The sequence below is a fragment of the Ambystoma mexicanum genome, chromosome 14, assembly GCF_040938575.1.
Source record: "Ambystoma mexicanum isolate Mex_15411 chromosome 14, UKY_AmexF1_1, whole genome shotgun sequence".
Classification (NCBI taxonomy): domain Eukaryota; kingdom Metazoa; phylum Chordata; class Amphibia; order Caudata; family Ambystomatidae; genus Ambystoma; species Ambystoma mexicanum.
The window spans coordinates 470,366,215-470,392,362 of NC_090940.1; positions in this window are offsets into that span (position 1 = coordinate 470,366,215).

The following is a 26,148-nucleotide window of genomic DNA, read 5'->3' on the forward strand; positions in this document are numbered from 1 at the left end:
CTCCTTCCCATTCCAATCCTGAGACCCTTCCTATAGCATGAGATGTGATATCTCAATGCTTATACCAAATCTGAGACCCTTCCTATAGCATGAGATGTGATATCCAACTCCTTCCCATTCCAATCCTGAGACCCTTCCTATAGCATGAGATGTGATGTCTCAATGCTTCTAATACCAAACCTGAGATCCTTCCTATAACATGAGATGTGATATCCAACTCCTTCCCATTCCAATCCTGAGACCCTTCCTATAGCATGAGAAGTGATATCTCCATGCTTATACCAAACCTGAGACCCTTCCTATAGCATGAGATGTGATATCCAAATCCTTCCCATTCCAATCCTGAGACCCTTCCTATAGCATGAGATGTGATATCCAAGTCCATCCCATTCCAATCCTTAGACCCTTCCTACAGCATGCGATGTGATATCTCAATGATTCTAATACCAAAACAGAGACCCTTCCTATAACATGAGATGGGATATCCAACTCCTTCCCATTCCAATCCTGAGCCACTTCCGATAGCAGAGATGTGATATCTCCATGCTTATACCAAACCTGAGACCCTTCCTATAGCATGAGATGTGATATCCAAATCCTTCCCATTCCAATCCTGAGACCCTTCCTATAGCATGAGATGTGATATCCAAGTCCATCCCATTCCAATCCTTAGACCCTTCCTACAGCATGCAATGTGATATCTCAATGATTCTAATACCAAAACAGAGACCCTTCCTATAACATGAGATGTGATATCCAACTCCTTCCCGTTCCAAACCTGAGACACTTCCTATAGCATATGTGATATCCAACTCCTTCCCATTCCAAACATGAGACCCTTCCTATAGCAAGAATGTAATATCCAACTCCTACCCATTCCAATCCTGAGACCATTCCCATAGCATGAGGTGTGATATATCAATGCTTCTAATACCAAACCTGAGATCCTTCCTATGACATGAGATGTGATATCCAAATCCTTCCAATTCCAATCCCGAGACCCTTCCTATAGCAAGAGATGTGATATCCAAATCCTTCCCATTCCAATCCTGAGACCCTTCCTATAACATGAGATGTGATATCCAACTCCTTCCCATTCCAACCTGAGACCCTTCCTATAGCATGAGAAGGGATATCCAACTCCTTCCCAATCCAATCCTGAGACCCTTCCGATAGCAGAGATGTGATATCTCAATGCTTATACCAAACCTGAGACACTTCGTATGGCATGAGATGTGATATCCAACACCTTTCCATTTAAATCCTGAGTCCTTCCCATTCCAATCCTGAGACCCTTCCTATAGCATGTGATGTGATATCTCAATGCTTATACCAAACCTTAGACCCTTCCTTTAGCATGAGATGTGATATCCAATTCCTTCCCATTCCAAACCTGAGACCCTTCCTATTGGATGAGATGTGATATCCAACTCCTTCCCATTCCAATCCTGAGACCCTTCCTATACCATGAGATGTGATATCTCAATGCTTCTAATACCAATCCTGGGACCCGTCCTATAACATGAGATATGATATCCAAATCCTTCCCCTTCCAAACCTGAGACCCTTCCTTTAGCATGAGATGTGATATCCAAATCCTTCCCATTCCAATCCTGAAACCCTTCCTTTAGCATGAGATGTGATATCTCAATGTTTCTAATAAAAAACCTGAGACCCTTCCTATAGCAAGAGATGTGATATCCAAATCCTTCCCATTACAATCCTGAGACCCTTCCTATAACATGAGATGGGATATCCAACTCCTTCCCATTCCAACCTGAGACCCGTCCTATAGCAAGAGATGTGATATCCAAATCCTTCCCATTCCAATCCTGAGACCCTTCCTATAACATGAGATGTGATATCCAATTCCTTCCCATTCCAAACCTGAGACCCTTCGTTCCTATTGGATGAGATGTGATATCCAACTCCTTCCCATTCCAATCCTGAGACCCTTCCTATACCATGAGATGTGATATCTCAATGCTTCTATTACCAAACCTGGGACACGTCCTATAACATGAGATATGATATCCAAATCCTTCCCCTTCCAAACCTGAGACCCTTCCTTTAGCATGAAATGTGATATCCAAATCCTTCCCATTCCAATCCTGAAACCCTTCCTATAGCATGAGATGTCATATCTCAATGTTTCTAATAAAAAACCTGAGACCCTTCCTATAGCAAGAGATGTGATATCCAAATCCTTCCCATTCCAATCTTGAGACCCTCCCTATAACAAGAGATGTCATATCCAACTCCTTCCCATTCCAAACCTGAGACCCTTCCTTTAGCGTGAGATGTGATATCCAAATCCTTCCCATTCCAATCCTGAGACCTTTCCTATAACATGAGATGTGATATCCAACTCCTTCCCATTCCAACCTGAGACCCTTCCTATAGCAAGAGATGTGATATCCAAATCCTTCCCATTCCAATCCTGAGACCCTTCCTATAACATGAGATGTGATATCCAATTCCTTCCCATTCCAAACCTGAGACCCTTCCTATTGGATGAGATTTGATATCCAACTCCTTCCCATTCCAATCCTGAGACCCTTCCTATACCATGAGATGTGATATCTCAATGCTTCTAATACCAAATCTGGGACCCGTCCTATAACATGAGATATGATATCCAAACCCTTCCCCTTCCAAACCTGAGACCCTTCCTTTAGCATGAGATGTGATATCCAAATCCTTCCCATTCCAATCCTGAAACCCTTCCTATAGCATGAGATGTGATATCTCAATGTTTCTAATAAAAAACCTGAGACCCTTCCTATAGCAAGAGATGTGATATCCAAATCCTTCCCATTTCAATCCTGAGACCCTCCCTATAACAAGAGATGTCATATCCAACTCCTTCCCATTCCAAACCTGAGACCCTTCCTTTAGCATGAGATGTGATATCCAAATCCTTCACATTCCAATCCTGAGACCCTTCCTATAGCATGAGATGTGATATCTCAATGCTTCTAATACCAAACATGAGAACCATCCTATAACATGAGATGTGAAATCCAAATCCTTCCCTTCCCAAACCTGACACTCTTCCTATAGCATGAGATGTGATATCTCAATGCTTCTACCAAACCTGAAACCCTTCCTATAGCATGAGATGTGATATCCAACTCCTTCATATTCCAATCCTGAGACACTTCCTATAGCATGAGATGTGATATCTCAATGCTTCTAATACCAAACCTGAGACCCGTCCTATAACATGAGATGTGATATCCAAATCCTTCCCCTTCCAAACCTGAGACCCTTCCTTTAGCATGAGATGTGATATCCAGCTCCTCCCATTCCAATCCTGAGACCCTTCCTATAGCATGAGATGTGATATCCAACTCCTTCCCATTCCAATCCTGAGACCCTTCCTATAGCATGAGATGTGATATCTCAATGCTTCTAATACCAAACCTGAGATCCTTCCTATAACATGAGATGTGATATCCAACTCCTTCCCATTCCAATCCTGAGACCCTCCCTATAGCATGAGATGTGATATCCAAATCCTTCCCCTTCCAAACCTGAGACCCTCCCTTTAGCATGAGATGTGATATCCAACTCCTTCCCATTCCAATCCTGATACCCTTCTGATAGCATGAGATGTGATATCTCAATGCCTCTAATCCCAAACCTGAGATTCTACCTCTAACATGAAATGTGATATCCAACTCCTTCCCATTCCAACCTGAGACCCTTCCTATAGCATGAGATTGGATATCCAACTCCTTCCAAATCCAATCCTGATACCCTTCCGATAGCATGAGATGTGATATCTCAATGCTTCTAATACCAAACCTGAGACCCGTCCTATGACATGAGATGTGATATCCAAATCCTTCCCCTTCCAAACCTTAGACCCTTCCTTTATCATGGATGTGATATTCAACTCCTTTCCATTCCAATCCTGAGACCCTTCCAATATCATGAGATTTGTTATCTCAATGCTTCTAATATCAAACTTGAGACCCTTCCTATAGCATGAGATGTGACATCCAAGTCCTTGCCATTCCAATCCTGAGACCCTTCCTATAGCATGAGATGTGATATCTCAATGCTTCTAATACCAAACCTGAGACCCTTCCTATAACATGAGATGGGATATCCAACTCCTTCCCATTCCAATCCTGAGACCCTTCCGATAGCAGAGATGTGATATCTCAATGCTTATACCAAACCTGAGACCCTTCCTATGGCCTGAGATGTCATATACAACTCCTTCCCATTCCAATCCTGAGACCCTTCCTATAGCATGAGATGTGATATCTCAATGCTTATACCAAATCTGAGACCCTTCCTATAGCATGAGATGTGATATCCAACTCCTTCCCATTCCAATCCTGAGACCCTTCCTATAGCATGAGATGTGATGTCTCAATGCTTCTAATACCAAACCTGAGATCCTTCCTATAACATGAGATGTGATATCCAACTCCTTCCCATTCCAATCCTGAGACCCTTCCTATAGCATGAGAAGTGATATCTCCATGCTTATACCAAACCTGAGACCCTTCCTATAGCATGAGATGTGATATCCAAATCCTTCCCATTCCAATCCTGAGACCCTTCCTATAGCATGAGATGTGATATCCAAGTCCATCCCATTCCAATCCTTAGACCCTTCCTACAGCATGCGATGTGATATCTCAATGATTCTAATACCAAAACAGAGACCCTTCCTATAACATGAGATGGGATATCCAACTCCTTCCCATTCCAATCCTGAGCCACTTCCGATAGCAGAGATGTGATATCTCCATGCTTATACCAAACCTGAGACCCTTCCTATAGCATGAGATGTGATATCCAAATCCTTCCCATTCCAATCCTGAGACCCTTCCTATAGCATGAGATGTGATATCCAAGTCCATCCCATTCCAATCCTTAGACCCTTCCTACAGCATGCGATGTGATATCTCAATGATTCTAATACCAAAACAGAGACCCTTCCTATAACATGAGATGTGATATCCAACTCCTTCCCGTTCCAAACCTGAGACACTTCCTATAGCATATGTGATATCCAACTCCTTCCCATTCCAAACATGAGACCCTTCCTATAGCAAGAATGTAATATCCAACTCCTACCCATTCCAATCCTGAGACCATTCCCATAGCATGAGGTGTGATATATCAATGCTTCTAATACCAAACCTGAGATCCTTCCTATGACATGAGATGTGATATCCAAATCCTTCCAATTCCAATCCCGAGACCCTTCCTATAGCAAGAGATGTGATATCCAAATCCTTCCCATTCCAATCCTGAGACCCTTCCTATAACATGAGATGTGATATCCAACTCCTTCCCATTCCAACCTGAGACCCTTCCTATAGCATGAGAAGGGATATCCAACTCCTTCCCAATCCAATCCTGAGACCCTTCCGATAGCAGAGATGTGATATCTCAATGCTTATACCAAACCTGAGACACTTCGTATGGCATGAGATGTGATATCCAACACCTTTCCATTTAAATCCTGAGTCCTTCCCATTCCAATCCTGAGACCCTTCCTATAGCATGTGATGTGATATCTCAATGCTTATACCAAACCTTAGACCCTTCCTTTAGCATGAGATGTGATATCCAATTCCTTCCCATTCCAAACCTGAGACCCTTCCTATTGGATGAGATGTGATATCCAACTCCTTCCCATTCCAATCCTGAGACCCTTCCTATACCATGAGATGTGATATCTCAATGCTTCTAATACCAATCCTGGGACCCGTCCTATAACATGAGATATGATATCCAAATCCTTTCCCTTCCAAACCTGAGACCCTTCCTTTAGCATGAGATGTGATATCCAAATCCTTCCCATTCCAATCCTGAAACCCTTCCTTTAGCATGAGATGTGATATCTCAATGTTTCTAATAAAAAACCTGAGACCCTTCCTATAGCAAGAGATGTGATATCCAAATCCTTCCCATTACAATCCTGAGACCCTTCCTATAACATGAGATGGGATATCCAACTCCTTCCCATTCCAACCTGAGACCCGTCCTATAGCAAGAGATGTGATATCCAAATCCTTCCCATTCCAATCCTGAGACCCTTCCTATAACATGAGATGTGATATCCAATTCCTTCCCATTCCAAACCTGAGACCCTTCGTTCCTATTGGATGAGATGTGATATCCAACTCCTTCCCATTCCAATCCTGAGACCCTTCCTATACCATGAGATGTGATATCTCAATGCTTCTATTACCAAACCTGGGACACGTCCTATAACATGAGATATGATATCCAAATCCTTCCCCTTCCAAACCTGAGACCCTTCCTTTAGCATGAGATGTGATATCCAAATCCTTCCCATTCCAATCCTGAAACCCTTCCTATAGCATGAGATGTCATATCTCAATGTTTCTAATAAAAAACCTGAGACCCTTCCTATAGCAAGAGATGTGATATCCAAATCCTTCCCATTCCAATCCTGAGACCCTCCCTATAACAAGAGATGTCATATCCAACTCCTTCCCATTCCAAACCTGAGACCCTTCCTTTAGCGTGAGATGTGATATCCAAATCCTTCCCTTCCCAAACCTGACACTCTTCCTATAGCATGAGATGTGATATCTCAATGCTTCTTCCAAACCTGAGACCCTTCCTATTGGATGAGATGTGATATCCAACTCCTTCCCATTCCAATCCTGAGACCCTTCCTATACCATGAGATGTGATATCTCAATGCTTCTAATACCAATCCTGGGACCCGTCCTATAACATGAGATATGATATCCAAATCCTTTCCCTTCCAAACCTGAGACCCTTCCTTTAGCATGAGATGTGATATCCAAATCCTTCCCATTCCAATCCTGAAACCCTTCCTTTAGCATGAGATGTGATATCTCAATGTTTCTAATAAAAAACCTGAGACCCTTCCTATAGCAAGAGATGTGATATCCAAATCCTTCCCATTACAATCCTGAGACCCTTCCTATAACATGAGATGGGATATCCAACTCCTTCCCATTCCAACCTGAGACCCGTCCTATAGCAAGAGATGTGATATCCAAATCCTTCCCATTCCAATCCTGAGACCCTTCCTATAACATGAGATGTGATATCCAATTCCTTCCCATTCCAAACCTGAGACCCTTCGTTCCTATTGGATGAGATGTGATATCCAACTCCTTCCCATTCCAATCCTGAGACCCTTCCTATACCATGAGATGTGATATCTCAATGCTTCTATTACCAAACCTGGGACACGTCCTATAACATGAGATATGATATCCAAATCCTTCCCCTTCCAAACCTGAGACCCTTCCTTTAGCATGAGATGTGATATCCAAATCCTTCCCATTCCAATCCTGAAACCCTTCCTATAGCATGAGATGTCATATCTCAATGTTTCTAATAAAAAACCTGAGACCCTTCCTATAGCAAGAGATGTGATATCCAAATCCTTCCCATTCCAATCCTGAGACCCTCCCTATAACAAGAGATGTCATATCCAACTCCTTCCCATTCCAAACCTGAGACCCTTCCTTTAGCGTGAGATGTGATATCCAAATCCTTCCCTTCCCAAACCTGACACTCTTCCTATAGCATGAGATGTGATATCTCAATGCTTCTACCAAACCTGAAACCCTTCCTATAGCATGAGATGTGATATTCAACTCCTTCCCATTCTGTAGGAAAGATTTCGTAATTGTAGGTAATTTTCCTTCCATGTGGCAACCCCTAAACTTTTTGCTGTTGTTTTTCACCTTGTTCTTGACTTTGCCAGAGAAGTGCAGCCTTCTGCCGCACTCCTCTGGGCTTTCGCTCCTTTTCTTATGGGGAAACTGACATGCCCTTAAGACAGTCAGTACCGGGGAACACTGTTTCCCGTAGTTTCTTTTATCATGTTGCGGCTTTAGTGCAACATGACACAAGAGGGCACTGTAAGCTAAGTTACAGCTCTCTTGGGTCTCTAGCCTTCTACAGGCCCTAGATACTCTTTTAGGATGGTATTTGATCGGTGCAAGTCATTCAGGGACTCGAATGGTGGCAGCGATCGTTTTGTTTATTTTGAGCTCCTTTTGGCGTTCTGAGCACGTTTTTCGCACTGAACCCAAAATGGTGGCCTGGCTCCCAAAATGGCCAGACCACGAGGCTCCTTTGTCCTGTCCACTGACCGTCTTGCTCCCTTCACCTTCCCCAGGTCGAGCGACCCGGGGCCTTCCTTATTTGGGCATGTACTTTCCCGCGAAACGTGGTTGCTTTCGCGGGCTTCTACATGTCTTTTGTGTGCCTCCAGGGTGTGGGCTGGGATGTCTGGTCCCAATACACATCCTGGGTGCCAGAGAGTCTAGGGTAGTGTGAATGCCTGGGACCACCGTGGTCCGTGATTGGTCCAAGTATGGTGTGTGTGTTGATGAGCGGATCTCCCATTGGCTCCCCTCCGTTTTGGCGCGAAGGGAACCGTGGATAAGAGGGGGCTGGAAACACCACTACCATGTCGATCTCCTGAGTTCTCACGAACAAAGGAATACAGGAGCCAAGTATCCTGCAACCACGAGGCTGGACCGAGGAATCGCTGGTGACGCGCTGAAGGAATCCTCCTTTGCACTGCTGTCGTCCTGTGAAACCCTTTCCTCCTTTGATCGAACCAGAAGGCCTGTACTGGTGCTTCGACCTTTGGAATAGCAGGAACAGCTATTCCCGGCGACTTCATCAACTCCTGCCAAGTAAGCCTTCGGAAGTGTCTCTGGGCCATCCAGTTGACTGACCAGCTTACAAGGGAGTCCTGCTCTGTAACCGCCGCCAGGTTGTGTTGTATTTCGAGTCCTTGTCACTCTCCCACGCTTCGTACACTTGGCGTTCCCAAGTCTGAAGGGAGGAGTGTACATTTGGCTCGGATACACACGGCCGCTCCGTTGTCCTGCTGCGGCAACAAACTGTGCTGGTTTCGTCGATTGGGACGTCTTTTTGCTCTACACGACTACGAGGCGTTCCCTGCTCTTCTGAACCTGCCAGCTGCTGAAACTAACGTGGAGAAGCCTGGGTCTGCTTGCTTCGGGGACCGGTGAGTAGTATAGCTAGGATCTGGTCGCCCTCCTGCAGTAGCCCATTGCTTTTCCCCGCTGTGTAAAAACAGCACCCTTTTGTCCATACTCGCGCTCTGCTTCTGCTCGCTGTGGAGGCTGCGCTTGAGTTGCGGAACCTGTTCTCCTTCTGTTGTGCACTAACCCGAACTGCCTGACTTCCTCCGAAGAGCTTCTCCTTTTGCCCGTTGGCACCGGCGTGGCAGGTACTTTGAGCACAAGGCTCCACTCTTCGCAGGGCTCGGACTTCCGTCTAGTTAGGTGCCTCTGAAGGCGAACTGAGTCTAAAGCATTATCGCACTGCCTGTTTTCCTTCCCTTGCAGGTGGACTACACATTTCGTGCATATAACGCTTGCGACTGTCGTATTTGTATATATATTGTGTTGATATGGTATGTGTTGGGTTAATATTGTGATATTGTGATTTTCTCGCTACGGTCATTGTTTTAAAGGCCTTAAAATAAATGTGTATATATTTTTGATATAACAACTGTTTGGAGTAGTTTGTAAGCGCTCTTGCTTTGTGTGCTCATTGCGGGCTTTCAGTCACCCTCACCCCTCTTGAGACCTAGTCTTGACCGCCGCGATCGCTACCTTGATTGGTCTGGCTCGTCCAGAGGTTACCCTGTTCCAAGTAATTAGGTTGGCCTTCTGAACCTCTGCGCCACCAGGACAGAGTTCAGAAATCCGTCTTAACAAATTGGTGGCAGCGGTGGGATACGACTGAAGGTATCCAGTGTTGCGCACGAACTAAGGTATTTCAGGTTATTCCAACCAGTACACGTAGTGAATTGTTGTGTGCGGAGAGAGGTGTTTCCTCTCAAGGCACGAAATTGGAAATGATCCAAAGAATCGTGGCGTGGCAAGAAGTGCAGCTTGACGCTATTACTTCTGAGGACAGTGCAGAAGGTGGTGGGGCTGCTCTCACTGGTAGAACCGACGGTTCTGCCGCTGCACTGATCCATCGCGACCACGAGGACAGGGAGGATGTGATGTCTAATGTTTCCTCTGCCAGTGTTGATGGGGAGGCTATGCTTGAATTCAAGAAGCAAGAGCTGCGGTTTAGGCAGCAGGAGCTTGAATTCAGCATAGCCAAACTAAAAATCGAACAGGCAGAAAAACAGAAAGACAGGGATCACCAGTTGGAACTGGCCAAGCTTCAGAGTGCAAATGGGTCCAAGGGTCCTGGACATGGGTCTGGGGCTTCCTCTCATCCACGGTTTCCGAAAGATCTGCTCAGTGTGTATGAAGAAAGGAATGAGATTATGGACTGGCTGAATGCGTTTGAGTATGCATGCGAAGTTCAAGAAGTTGACAATGCTGATAAGATTGCATGGTTGCTCAGTAGACTGCCCCATTCTGGCTGTAGTGCCATTATGGAAATGTCAAAGGCTGAGCGAGCTGATTTCGCAATGTTAAACCAAACTCTCATTTTAAAGTTTGGGAAGACTCCGGCCCAATATTTAAAGCGTTTTCGAGAGTATAAGAAAAAGGAAGGTGGTACTCGGGTATCTTATGTCGCTGAATCTTTGAAAAACTTAACTGGCTGGGTCGAAGGTTATAAGGTTTCTACCTTCGAAGGCATGATAAATCTTGTCATGCTGGAACATATTTTTGCTTCTTCTTCCCCAGAGCTTAAGCAGCATTTGGCCGATTCGAAGGAGATAGATCCTAAGAAGCTGGCCATTGCAGCAGACTTATGGGTGTCACATCGAGTGTCCCATAAGGACAAAACTCATCCTGGTAAGCAGGAGGAAGGGAAAAAGTCCAAAGATATGGAGGGTGGGGAATCTGCTAAATCTTCTTCCCATAAGGGCCACAAAAAGAAAAACAAGGGTAAGACACAAGAGAACTCACAGGGCAGTGGAGGTCCGCCTCCGAAACAGAACTCTGGTTACAATAAGCCTCCCTACGTAAACAGACCCACTGGGGCTTGTTTTTCTTGTGGAGCAACTGACCATGTGAAGGGGGATCCCCGTTGTAAGGTTAGACCTTTGGGGGTCCACTCCGCTAATCTGGCCTTCTCCTCCTACGAGGAAGAAGAGATTACAGGAGCATCCTTCTCCTCAGACTCATTTCCCAGCGGAATAGAGGCTGAGGTAGTTTTAGTGTCCCTGGGTTCCTGGGAGCCTAAAGTCGCAGAGGCTTATGCTAGGATTCCGGATAATACCAAGCACTACTTTAAAGACAGTGTGCTGATCAATGGAGTGGATACTCCAGCTCTTAGGGATAGTGGGTGCAGTCGCACTGTAGTGGATTCTACCTTGGTAGACTCAGAGGAAGTTGCCAGAGCTACTCTGATGCCCACTAAGTTGGCTGACTGCCCCCTCCGTATGTTTCCAGTAATACCTGTAAATCTTACTTTAAATGGTAGAGCAGTCAGGATTCCAGTGAGCATTCAGAGAAACGTCCCGGGAAAGGTCTTGTTGGGTAATGATCTCAGAGCTTTAGGGCTCGTAGGAGACACTGCCGAAAGACCCTACACACGGTCTCAAGCACGGGCAGCATTGGCCAAGTCTAATACGCCGCCCCAGCCAAAGGGGAAATCCAAGGCGAAAGGAGTCTACAAGTCAAAACGAGGGAAAGAGAATATTCCCCCGAGCTCGCCTACCACTGCGGTGGAGGAAGTTGGTCAATCGCCCGGGCCTGACAAGGAGGTGGCGATGCCTGAAGTATTCGACCCCAACGATCATCCGGAACTAAAAGACTTGTTAGTTGAAGGAGGTCCTGATAGGGACGAATTCAGTAAAGGCCAACGTGAGTGCCCATCTCTGGAAGGCCTAAGGAGACAGGCCTGCTCCCAGCTTGAGGGTGAACCTCCTGGGAAGCATAGGATTTATTGGGAAGGTGGACTCCTGTATAGTGAGCCCACAGAGTCTACAGAAGGAGACCATAGGAGGTTGGTGGTTCCCCTTGCTGTTAGGCCCTTCCTCCTGCAGTTGGCGCATGAAGTTCCCCTTGCTGGTCACCTTGGTATGAAGAGGACCAAGCAAAGGTTATCCATGCACTTCTACTGGCCCAAGATGGGGGTGCAAGTAGAAAGTCACTGCAGGAGTTGTGCCTCCTGCCAGTTGTCTGGTAAGGTTGGCGCGACAATCCAAGCTCCGTTGGTACCGCTCCCAGTTGTGGGGGTACCATTTGAAAGGGTAGGGATCGACATCGTTGGTCCCCTTGACCCGCAAACATCCTCGGGCAATAGGTTTATCCTGGTGCTGGTCGACCATGCAACCAGGTATCCTGAGGCCATCCCATTGAAAACTGTAACTGCCAAGTCAGTTACAAAAGCTTTACTCGGCATATTTACTAGGGTTGGCTTCCCTAAAGAAGTTGTGTCGGATCGTGACAGCAACTTTATGTCGAAGTATATGCAGGCTATGTGGAAAGAATGTGGGGTCACCTACAAGTTCTCTTCTGCATACCACCCCCAGACCAATGGTCTGGTGGAACGTTTCAACAGAACGTTAAAGAGCATGATTGGGGCTCTGGAGGAGCCTCAGAGAAGAAAATGGGATCTTCTGTTACCATGCTTACTGTTTGCCTACCGAGAGGTACCACAGGAGGGTGTTGGCTTCAGCCCCTTCGAACTTCTGTTCGGTCATCCCGTACGGGGACCCTTAGCCATCGTCAAAGAGGGATGGGAGATGCCCACTCCCCTTGTTACTACCAATGTAGTTGATTATGTGCTAGGGCTCAGAAAACGGATGGTACTTCTGATGGGCTTGGCTAGTGATAAATTGAAGGCAGGGCAAGCGCTGGTGAAACATTGGTACGACCAGAAAGCTTCCCTCATCAACTTTACACCTGGTCAGCAAGTCCTGATCATGAATCCAAGAAGGCCTCGCGCTTTACAGGACAAATGGTCAGGCCCTTACACAGTGGTGGAGCCCCTGGGTGAGGTTAACTATTTAGTGGACCTTGGAAGGCCTGGACAGGCTCCAAAAGTGTTTCACGTGAATAGGCTGAAGGCTTTCGTCCCAAGAGTCGAAATCGCAGCACTGCTACTGGCTTCAGACGTTGAGGAAGAGGAGTCTGAACCTCTTCCCGACCTGTTCCAAAGCGGTCCTTCAGATAGCTCCTTTGAGGGTGTCCGAGTGGCCCCTCACCTGACTTCTGATCAGCAGGCTGAGGTGAAAAGTTTGCTTAGGCAGTTTTCCCCCCTGTTTTCACAGTCCCCTGGTTTGACACCTTGGTGCAAACATAACATTGACACAGGAGACAGTGTACCTACCAAAAGTAGGGGATACAGGATGTCAGACAAAGTACGGTCTTATATTAAGACCGAGGTCAACAAGATGTTAGATCTTGGGGTGATTGAACCCTCTAGTAGTCCTTGGTCCAGCCCAGTGGTGTTGGTTCCAAAAGCAGGCACTTCTGAATTGAGGTTCTGCGTGGATTACAGGGCTCTGAATGCTGTCACCAAGACAGATGCACACCCCTTGCCTCGAACAGATGAGCTGGTGGATACTTTGGGTGCCTCCAAGTATCTCAGCACGTTTGACCTCACTGCTGGCTATTGGCAAATAGCTTTAGCAGAACATGCCAAGGAGAAGACAGCATTTTCTACTCCAGACGGCCTTTACCAATTCCGGGTAATGCCGTTCGGGTTGAAGAATGCACCTGCCACTTTCCAGAGGCTTGTGAATCATGTGTTGAATGGGTTGGACGAATTCTGCCTTGCATATCTGGACGATATAGCAGTTTTCAGTGCCACCTGGGAAGACCATGTGAAATACCTCAGGATTGTGCTCCAGGCTCTTCAGAAAGCCCACTTGACCATAAAGGCTAGTAAATGCCAGATTGGACAAGGCTCAGTGGTTTACCTTGGACATGAAGTAGGTGGAGGGAGGATACAGCCTCTACCCAGTAAAGTACAAGCAGTACGAGACTGGCCTACCCCCACTACGCAAACCCAAGTGAGAGCCTTCTTAGGACTCACGGGGTATTACCGCAATTTTGTGGCAGACTATGGCACCATAGCTGCTCCTCTGACTGCCCTCACAACTCCGAAGAAACCCAAGAAGGTAACTTGGACCGACGAGTGTGAGAAGGCCTTCAATGGCTTAAAAGACTCCTTGTGCCAGGCCCCTGTCCTCAGGGCCCCGGATTATCAAAGACCTTTTATCGTGCAGACGGACGCCTCTGACACTGGAATAGGAGCTGTACTATCACAAGTAGATGAGAAGGGTAAGGAACACCCTATCGGTTTTATTAGTCGCCAGCTTAAGGACAGAGAGCTCAGATGGTCCACGGTAGAGAAAGAATGTTTCTCTGTTGTGTGGGCCCTAAGGAAGCTGAGGCCGTACCTCTATGGGACCCACTTCACTGTGCAAACTGACCATAAGCCGTTAAAGTGGCTAATGAACATGAAGGGGGAGAATCCAAAGTTGCTTAGGTGGTCCATAAGTCTACAAGGCTTCGACTTCACTATTGAGCATTGGCCAGGTGTCCAACATAGCAATGCTGATGGGTTGTCCAGAATGTTTAACCGACCTGAACAAGAGACTCATCCAGGGGTGGATTAGTTCCCCCTGTCCATAGTCTGGGAGGGGCGAGTGTTAGGAAAGATTTCGTAATTGTAGGTAATTTTCCTTCCATGTGGCAACCCCTAAACTTTTTGCGAGGCTCCTTTGTCCTGTCCACTGACCGTCTTGCTCCCTTCACCTTCCCCAGGTCGAGCGACCCGGGGCCTTCCTTATTTGGGCATGTACTTTCCCGCGAAACGTGGTTGCTTTCGCGGGCTTCTACATGTCTTTTGTGTGCCTCCAGGGTGTGGGCTGGGATGTCTGGTCCCAATACACATCCTGGGTGCCAGAGAGTCTAGGGTAGTGTGAATGCCTGGGACCACCGTGGTCCGTGATTGGTCCACGTATGGTGTGTGTGTTGATGAGCGGATCTCCCATTGGCTCCCCTCCGTTTTGGCGCGAAGGGAACCGTGGATAAGAGGGGGCTGGAAACACCACTACCATGTCGATCTCCTGAGTTCTCACGAACAAAGGAATACAGGAGCCAAGTATCCTGCAACCACGAGGCTGGACCGAGGAATCGCTGGTGACCCGCTGAAGGAATCCTCCTTTGCACTGCTGTCGTCCTGTGAAACCCTTTCCTCCTTTGATCGAACCAGAAGGCCTGTACTGGTGCTTCGACCTTTGGAATAGCAGGAACAGCTATTCCCGGCGACTTCATCAACTCCTGCCAAGTAAGCCTTCGGAAGTGTCTCTGGGCCATCCAGTTGACTGACCAGCTTACAAGGGAGTCCTGCTCTGTAACCGCCGCCAGGTTGTGTTGTATTTCGAGTCCTTGTCACTCTCCCACGCTTCGTACACTTGGCGTTCCCAAGTCTGAAGGGAGGAGTGTACATTTGGCTCGGATACACACGGCCGCTCCGTTGTCCTGCTGCGGCAACAAACTGTGCTGGTTTCGTCGATTGGGACGTCTTTTTGCTCTACACGACTACGAGGCGTTCCCTGCTCTTCTGAACCTGCCAGCTGCTGAAACTAACGTGGAGAAGCTGGGTCTGCTTGCTTCGGGGACCGGTGAGTAGTATAGCTAGGATCTGGTCGCCCTCCTGCAGTAGCCCATTGCTTTTCCCCGATGTGTAAAAACAGCACCCTTTTGTCCGTACTCGCGCTCTGCTTCTGCTCGCTGTGGAGGCTGCGCTTGAGTTGCGGAACCTGTTCTCCTTCTGTTGTGCACTAACCCGAACTGCCTGACTTCCTCCGAAGAGCTTCTCCTTTTGCCCGTTGGCACTGGCGTGGCAGGTACTTTGAGCACAAGGCTCCACTCTTCGCAGGGCTCGGACTTCCATCTAGTTAGGTGCCTCTGAAGGCGAACTGAGTCTAAAGCATTATCGCACTGCCTGTTTTCCTTCCCTTGCAGATGGACTACACATTTCGTGCATATAACGCTTGCGACTGTCGTATTTGTATATATATTGTGTTGATATGGTATGTGTTGGGTTAATATTGTGATATTGTGATTTTCTCGCTACGGTCATTGTTTTAAAGGCCTTAAAATAAATGTGTATATATTTTTGATATAACAACTGTTTGGAGTAGTTTGTAAGCGCTCTTGCTTTGTGTGCTCATTGCGGGCTTTCAGTCACCCTCACCCCTCTTGAGACCTAGTCTTGACCGCCGCGATCGCTACCTTGATTGGTCTGGCTCGTCCAGAGGTTACCCTGTTCCAAGTAATTAGGTTGGCCTTCTGAACCTCTGCGCCACCAGGACAGAGTTCAGAAATCCGTCTTAACACATTCCAATCCTGAGACACTTCCTATAGCATGAGATGTGATTTCTCAATGCTTCTAATACCAAACCTGAGACCCGTCCTATAACATGAGATGTGATATCTAAATCCTTCCCCTTCCAAACCTGAGACCCTTCCTTTAGCATGAGATGTGATATCCAGCTCCTCCCATTCCAATCCTGAGACCCTTCCGATAGCATGAGATGTGATATCTCAATGCTTCTAATATCAAAACTGAGACCCTCCCTATAGCATAAGATGTGATATCTAAGTCCTTCCCATTCTAATCCTGAGACCCTTCCGATAGCAGAGATGTGATATCTCAATGCTCATATCAAACATGAGACCCTTCCTATAGCATGAGATGTGATATCCAACTCCTTCCCATTCCAATCCTGAAACCCTTCCTATAGCATGAGATGTGATATCCAACTCCTTCCCATTCCAATCCTGAGACCCTTCCTATAGCATGAGATGTGATCTCAATGCTTCTAATACCAAACCTGAGATCCTTCCTATAACATGAGATGTGATATCCCACTCCTTCCCATTCCAATCCTGAGACCCTTACTATAGCATGAGATGTGATATCCAAATCCTTCCCCTTCCAAACCTGAGACCCTCCCTTTAGCATGAGATGTGATATCCAACTCCTTCCCATTCCAATCCTGATACCCTTCTGATAGCATGAGATGTGATATCCAAGTCCTTCCCATTCCAATCCTGAGACCCTTCCTATAACATGAGATGTGATATCCAACTCCTTCCCATTCCAACCTGAGACCCTTCCTATAGCATGAGATGGGATATCCAACTCCTTCCAAATCCAATCTCGATACCCTTCCGATAGCATGAGATGTGATATCCCAATGCTTCTACAAAACCTGAGACCCATACCATGGCATGAGATGTGATATCAAACTCCCGTCCTATACCATGAGACTTGATATCTCAATGCTTCTAATACCAAACCTGAGACCGGTCCAATAACATGAGATGTGATATCCAAATCCTTCCCCTTCCAAACCTTAGACCCTTCCTTTATCATGAGATGTGATATCCAAGTCCTTCCCATTCCATTCCTGAGACCCTTCCGATAGCATGAGATGTGATATCTCAATGCTTCTAATACCAAACCTGAGACCCTTCCTATAACATGAGATGTGATATCCAAGTCCTTCCCATTCCAATCCTGAGACCCTTCCTATAGCATGAGATGTGATATCTCAATGCTTCTTATACCAAACCTGAGACCCTTCCTATAACATGAATTGTGATATCCAGGTCCTTCCCGTTCCTATCCTGAGACCCTTCCAATAGCAGAGATGTGATATCTCAATGCTTATACCAAACCTGAGACCCTTCCGATAGCATGAGATGTGATATCTCAATGCTTCTAATACCAAACCTGAGATCCTTCCTATAACATGAGATGTGATATCCAACTCCTTCCCATTCCAACCTGAGACCCTTCCTATAGCATGAGATGGGATATCCAACTCCTTCCAAATCCAATCTCGATACCCTTCCGATAGCATGAGATGTGATATCCCAATGCTTCTACAAAACCTGAGACCCATACCATGGCATGAGATGTGATATCAAACTCCCGTCCTATACCATGAGACTTGATATCTCAATGCTTCTAATACCAAACCTGAGACCGGTCCAATAACATGAGATGTGATATCCAAATCCTTCCCCTTCCAAACCTTAGACCCTTCCTTTATCATGAGATGTGATATCCAAGTCCTTCCCATTCCATTCCTGAGACCCTTCCGATAGCATGAGATGTGATATCTCAATGCTTCTAATACCAAACCTGAGACCCTTCCTATAACATGAGATGTGATATCCAAGTCCTTCCCATTCCAATCCTGAGACCCTTCCTATAGCATGAGATGTGATATCTCAATGCTTCTTATACCAAACCTGAGACCCTTCCTATAACATGAATTGTGATATCCAGGTCCTTCCCGTTCCTATCCTGAGACCCTTCCAATAGCAGAGATGTGATATCTCAATGCTTATACCAAACCTGAGACCCTTCCGATAGCATGAGATGTGATATCTCAATGCTTCTAATACCAAACCTGAGATCCTTCCTATAACATGAGATGTGATATCCAAATCCTTCCCCTTCCAAACCTTAGAGCCTCCCTTTAGCATGAGATGTGATATCAAACTCCTTCCCATTCCAATCCTGAGACCCTTCCTATAGCATGAGATGTGATATCTCAATGCTTCTAATACCAAACCTGAAATCCTTCCTATAACATGAGATGTGATATCCAAATCCTTCCCCTTCCAAACCTGAGACCCTCCCTTTAGCATGAGATGTGATATCCAACTCCTTCCCATTCCAATCCTGATACCCTGCCGATAGCATGAGATGTGATGGCTCAATGCCTCTAATCCCAAACCTGAGATCCTACCTCTAACATGAACTGTGATATCCAACTCCTTCCCTTTCCATACCTGAGAGCCTTCCTACAGCATGAGATGTGATATCCAACTCCTTCCGATTCCAAACCTGAGACCCTTCCTTTAGCATGAGATGTGATATCCAAATCCTTCACATTCCAATCCTGACACCCTTCCTATAGCATGAGATGTGATATCTCAATGCTTCTAATACCAAACATGAGAACCATCCTATAACATGAGATGTGAAATCCAAATCCTTCCCTTCCCAAACCTGACACTCTTCCTATAGCATGAGATGTGATATCTCAATGCTTCTACCAAACCTGAAACCCTTCCTATAGCATGAGATGTGATATCCAACTCCTTCCCATTCCAATCCTGAGACACTTCCTATAGCATGAGATGTGATATCTCAATGCTTCTAATACCAAACCTGAGACCCGTCCTATAACATGAGATGTGATATCCAAATCCTTCCCCTTCCAAACCTGAGACCCTTCCTTTAGCATGAGATGTGATATCCAGCTCCTCCCATTCCAATCCTGAGACCCTTCCGATAGCATGAGATGTGATATCTCAATGCTTCTAATATCAAAACTGAGACCCTCCCTATAGCATAAGATGTGATATCTAAGTCCTTCCCATTCCAATCCTGAGACCCTTCCGATAGCATGAGATATGATATCTCAATGCTTCTAATACCAAACCTGAGACCCTTCCTATAACATGAGATGTGATATCCAAGTCCTTCCTTTTCCAATCCTGAGACCCTTCCTATAGCATGAGATGTGATATCTCAATGCTTCTAATACCAAACCTGAGACCCTTCCTATAACATGAGATGTGATATCCAAGTCCTTCCTTTTCCAATCCTGAGACCCTTCCTATAGCATGAGATGTGATATCTCAATGCTTCTAATACCAAACCTGAGACCCTTCCTATAACATGAATTGTGATATCCAAGTCCTTCCCATTCCTATCCTGAGACCCTTCCAATAGCAGAGATGTGATATCTCAATGCTTATACCAAACCTGAGACCCTTCCGATAGCATGAGATGTGATATCTCAATGCTTCTAATACCAAACCTGAGATCCTTCCTATAACATGAGATGTGATATCCAAATCCTTCCCATTCCATTCCTGAGACCCTTCCGATAGCATGAGATATGATATCTCAATGCTTCTAATACCAAACCTGAGACCCTTCCTATAACATGAGATGTGATATCCAAGTCCTTCCTTTTCCAATCCTGAGACCCTTCCTATAGCATGAGATGTGATATCTCAATGCTTCTAATACCAAACCTGAGACCCTTCCTATAACATGAATTGTGATATCCAAGTCCTTCCCATTCCTATCCTGAGACCCTTCCAATAGCAGAGATGTGATATCTCAATGCTTATACCAAACCTGAGACCCTTCCGATAGCATGAGATGTGATATCTCAATGCTTCTAATACCAAACCTGAGATCCTTCCTATAACATGAGATGTGATATCCAAATCCTTCCCCTTCCAAACCTTAGACCCTCCATTTAGCATGAGATGTGATATCAAACTCCTTCCCATTCCAATCCTGAGACCCTTCCTATAGCATGAGATTTGATATCTCATGACCCTTCTGATAGCATGAGATGTGATATCTCAATGCCTCTAATACCAAACCTGAGATCCTACCTCTAACATGAAATGTGATATCCAACTCCTTCCCCTTCCAAACCTGAGAGCCTTCCTATAACATGATATGTGATATCGAAGTCCTTCCCATTCCAATCCTGAGACCCTTCCTATAGCATGAGATGTGATATCCAACTCCTTCCCATTCCAACCTGAGACCCTTCCTATAGCATGAGATGGGATATCCAACTACTTCCAAATCCAATCCTGATACCCTTCCGATAGCATGAGATGTGATATCCCAATGCTTCTACCAAACCTGAGACCCATACTATGGCATGAGATGTGATATCAAACTCCTTCCCATTCCAATCCCGAGACCCTTCCTATAGCTTGAGATGTGATATCCAACTCCTTCCCATTCCAATTCTGAGACCCTTCCTATACCAGGAGACTTGCTATTTCAATGCTTCTAATACCAAACCTGACACCCGTCCTATAACATGAGTTGTGATATCCAAATCTATCCCCTTCCAAACCTTAGACCCTTCCTTTATCATGAGATGTGATATCCAACTCCTTCCCATTCCAATCCTGAGACCCTTCCCATATCATGAGATTTGTTATCTCAATGCTTCTAATATCAAACTTGAGACCCTCCCTATAGCATGAGATGTGATATCCAAGTCCTTCCCATTCCAATCCTGAGACCCTTCCTATAGCATGATGTGATATCTCAATGCTTCAAATACCAAAACTGAGACCCTTCCTATAACATGATATGGGATATCCAACTCCTTCCCATTCCAATCCTAAAACCCTTCCGATAGCAGAGATGTGATATCTCAATGCTTATACCAAACCTGAGACCCTTCCTATGGCAGGAGATGTCATATACAACTCCTTCCCATTCCAATCCTGAGACCCTTCCTATAGCATGAGATGTGATATCTCAATGCTTATACCAAACCTGAGACCCTTCCTATAGCATGAGATGTGATATCCCATTCCTTCCCATTCCAAAATGAGACCCTTCCTATAGCATGAGATGTGATGTCGCAATGCTTCTAATACCAAATCTGAGATCCTTCCTATAACACGAGATGTGATATCAAAATCCTTCCCCTTCCAAACCTGAGACCCTCCCTTTGGCATGAGATGTAATATCCAACTCCTTCCCATTCCAATCCTGAGACCCTTCCTACAGCATGAGATGTGATATCTCAATGATTCTAATAACAAACCCGAGACCCGTCCTATAACATGAGATGTGATATCCAACTCCTTCCCATTCCAATCCTGAGACCCTTCCTATAGCATGAGATGTGATATCTCAATGCTTATACCAAACCTGAGACCCTTCCTATAGCATGAGATGTGATATCCAAATCCTTCCCATTCCAATCCTGAGACCCTTCCTATAGCATGAGATGTGATATCTCAATGCCTCTAATACCAAACATGAGATCCATTTTCTAACATGAAATGTGATATCCAACTCCTTCCCTTTCCAAACCTGAGAGCCTACCTATAGCATATGTGATATCCAAGTCCTTCCCATTCCAATCCTGAGACCCTTCCTACAGCATGAGATGTGATATCTCAATGATTCTAATACCAAACCTGAGACCCGTCCTATAACATGAGATGGGATATCCAACTCCTTCCATTTCAATCCTGAGACACTTCCGATAGCAGAGATGTGATATCTCAATGCTTATACCAACCCTGAGACCCTTCCTCTAACATGAGATGTGGTATCCAACTCCTTCCCATTCCAAACATGAGACCCTTCCTATAGCGAGAATGTGATATCCATCTCCTTCCCATTCCAATCCTGAGACCATTCCTATAGCATGAGATGTGATATCTCAATGCTTCTAATAGCAAACCTGTGATCCTTCCTATGACATGAGATGTGATATCCAATTCCTTCCCATGCCAAACCGGAGACCCTTCCTACAGCATGTGATGTGATATCTCAATGCTTCTAATACCAAACCTGAGACCCGTCCTATAGCATGAGATGTGATATCCAACTCCTTCCCATTCCAATCCTGAAACCCTTCCTATAGCATGAGATGTGATATCCAACTCCTTCCCATTCCAATCCTGAGACCCTTCCTATAGCATGAGATGTGATCTCAATGCTTCTAATACCAAACCTGAGATCCTTCCTATAACATGAGATGTGATATCCAACTCCTTCCCATTCCAATCCTGAGACCCTTCCTATAGCATGAGATGTGATATCCAAATCCTTCCCCTTCCAAACCTGAGACCCTCCCTTTAGCATGAGATGTGATATCCAACTCCTTCCCATTCCAATCCTGATACCCTTCTGATAGCATGAGATGTGATATCCAAGTCCTTCCCATTCCAAACCTGAGACCCTTCCTATAACATGAGATGTGATATCCAACTCCTTCCCATTCCAACCTGAGACCCTTCCTATAGCATGAGATGGGATATCCAACTCCTTCCAAATCCAATCTCGATACCCTTCCGATAGCATGAGATGTGATATCCCAATGCTTCTACAAAACCTGAGACCCATACCATGGCATGAGATGTGATATCAAACTCCCGTCCTATACCATGAGACTTGATATCTCAATGCTTCTAATACCAAACCTGAGACCGGTCCAATAACATGAGATGTGATATCCAAATCCTTCCCCTTCCAAACCTTAGACCCTTCCTTTATCATGAGATGTGATATCCAAGTCCTTCCCATTCCATTCCTAAGACCCTTCCGATAGCATGAGATGTGATATCTCAATGCTTCTAATACCAAACCTGAGACCCTTCCTATAACATGAGATGTGATATCCAAGTCCTTCCCATTCCAATCCTGAGACCCTTCCTATAGCATGAGATGTGATATCTCAATGCTTCTAATACCAAACCTGAGACCCTTCCTATAACATGAATTGTGATATCCAGGTCCTTCCCGTTCCTATCCTGAGACCCTTCCAATAGCAGAGATGTGATATCTTAATGCTTATACCAAACCTGAGACCCTTCCGATAGCATGAGATGTGATATCTCAATGCTTCTAATACCAAACCTGAGATCCTTCCTATAACATGAGATGTGATATTCAAATCCTTCCCCTTCCAAACCTTAGAGCCTCCCTTTAGCATGAGATGTGATATCAAACTCCTTCCCATTCCAATCCTGAGACCCTTCCTATAGCATGAGATGTGATATCTCAATGCTTCTAATACCAAACCTGAAATCCTTCCTATAACATGAGATGTGATATCCAACTCCTTCCCATTCCAATCCTGAGACCCTTCCTATAGCATGAGATGTGATATCTCAATACTTCTAATACCAAACCTGAGATCCTTCCGATAGCATGAGATGATATCTCAATGCTTCTAATACCAAACCTGAGATCCTTCCTATAACATGAGATGTGATATCCAAATCCTTCCCCTTCCAAACCTGAGACCCTCCCTTTAGCATGAGATGTGATATCCAACTCCTTCCCATTCCAATCCTGATACCCTGCCGATAGCATGAGATGTGATAGCTCAATGCCTCTAATCCCAAACCTGAGATCCTACCTCTAACATGAACTGTGATATCCAACTCCTTCCCTTTCCATACCTGAGAGCCTTCCTACAGCATGAGATGTGATATCCAACTCCTTCCGATTCCAAACCTGAGACCCTTCCTTTAGCATGAGATGTGATATCCAAATCCTTCACATTCCAATCCTGACACCCTTCCTAAAGCATGAGATGTGATATCTCAATGCTTCTAATACCAAACATGAGAACCATCCTATAACATGAGATGTGAGATCCAAATCCTTCCCTTCCCAAACCTGACACTCTTCCTATAGCATGAGATATGATATCTCAATGCTTCTACCAAACCTGAAACCCTTCCTATAGCATGAGATGTGATATCCAACTCCTTCCCATTCCAATCCTGAGACACTTCCTATAGCATGAGATGTGATATCTCAATGCTTCTAATACCAAACCTGAGACCCGTCCTATAACATGAGATGTGATATCCAAATCCTTCCCCTTCCAAACCTGAGACCCTTCCTTTAGCACGAGATGTGATATCCAGCTCCTCCCATTCCAATCCCGAGACCCTTCTGATAGCATGAGATGTGATATCTCAATGCTTCTAATATCAAAACTGAGACCCTCCCTATAGCATAAGATGTGATATCTAAGTCCTTCCCATTCCAATCCTGAGACCCTTCCGATAGCAGAGATGTGATATCTCAATGCTCATACCAAACCTGAGACCCTTCCTATAGCATGAGATGTGATATCCAACTCCTTCCCATTCCAATCCTGAGACCCTTCCTATAGCATGAGATGTGATATCCAACTCCTTCCCATTCCAATCCTGAGACCCTTCCTATAGCATGAGATGTGATATCTCAATGCTTCTAATACCAAACCTGAGATCCTTCCTATAACATGAGATGTGATATCCAACTCCTTCCCATTCCAATCCTGAAACCCTTCCTATAGCATGAGATGTGATATCCAAATCCTTCCCCTTCCAAACCTGAGACCCTCCCTTTAGCATGAGATGTGATATCCAACTCCTTCCCATTTCAATCCTGATACCCTTCTGATAGCATGAGATGTGATATCTCAATGCCTCTAATCCCAAACCTGAGATCCTACCTCTAACATGAAATGTGATATCCAACTCCTTCCCTTTCCAAACCTGAGAGCCTTCCTACAGCATGAGATGTGATATCCAAGTCCTTCCCATTCCAATCCTGAGACCCTTCCTATAACATGAGATGTGATATCCAACTCCTTCCCATTCCAACCTGAGACCCTTCCCATAGCATGAGATGGGATATCCAACTCCTTCCAAATCCAATCTCGATACCCTTCCGATAGCATGAGATGTGATATCCCAATGCTTCTACAAAACCTGAGACCCATACCATGGCATGAAATGTGATATCAAACTCCCGTCCTATACCATGAGACTTGATATCTCAATGCTTCTAATACCAAACATGAGACCGGTCCAATAACATGAGATGTGATATCCAAATCCTTCCCCTTCCAAACCTTAGACCCTTCCTTTATCATGAGATGTGATATCCAAGTCCTTCCCATTCCATTCCTGAGACCCTTCCGATAGCATGAGATGTGATATCTCAATGCTTCTAATACCAAACCTGAGACCCTTCCTATAACATGAGATGTGATATCCAAGTCCTTCCTTTTCCAATCCTGAGACCCTTCCTATAGCATGAGATGTGATATCTCAATGCTTCTAATACTAAACCGGAGACCCTTCCTATAACATGAATTGTGATATCCAAGTCCTTCCCATTCCTATCCTGAGACCCTTCCAATAGCAGAGATGTGATATCTCAATGCTTATACCAAACCTGAGACCCTTCCGATAGCATGAGATGTGATATCTCAATGCTTCTAATACCAAACCTGAGATCCTTCCTATAACATGAGATGTGATATCCAAATCCTTCCCCTTCCAAACCTTAGACCCTCCCTTTAGCATGAGATGTGATATCAAACTCCTTCCCATTCCAATCCTGAGACCCTTCCTATAGCATGAGATTTGATATCTCATGACCCTTCTAATAGCATGAGATGTGATATCTCAATGCCTCTAATACCAAACCTGAGATCCTACCTCTAACATGAAATGTGATATCCAACTCCTTCCCCTTCCAAACCTGAGAGCCTTCCTATAACATGAGATGTGATATCGAAGTCCTTCCCATTCCAATCCTGAGAGCCTTCCTATAGCATGAGATGTGATATCCAACTCCTTCCCATTC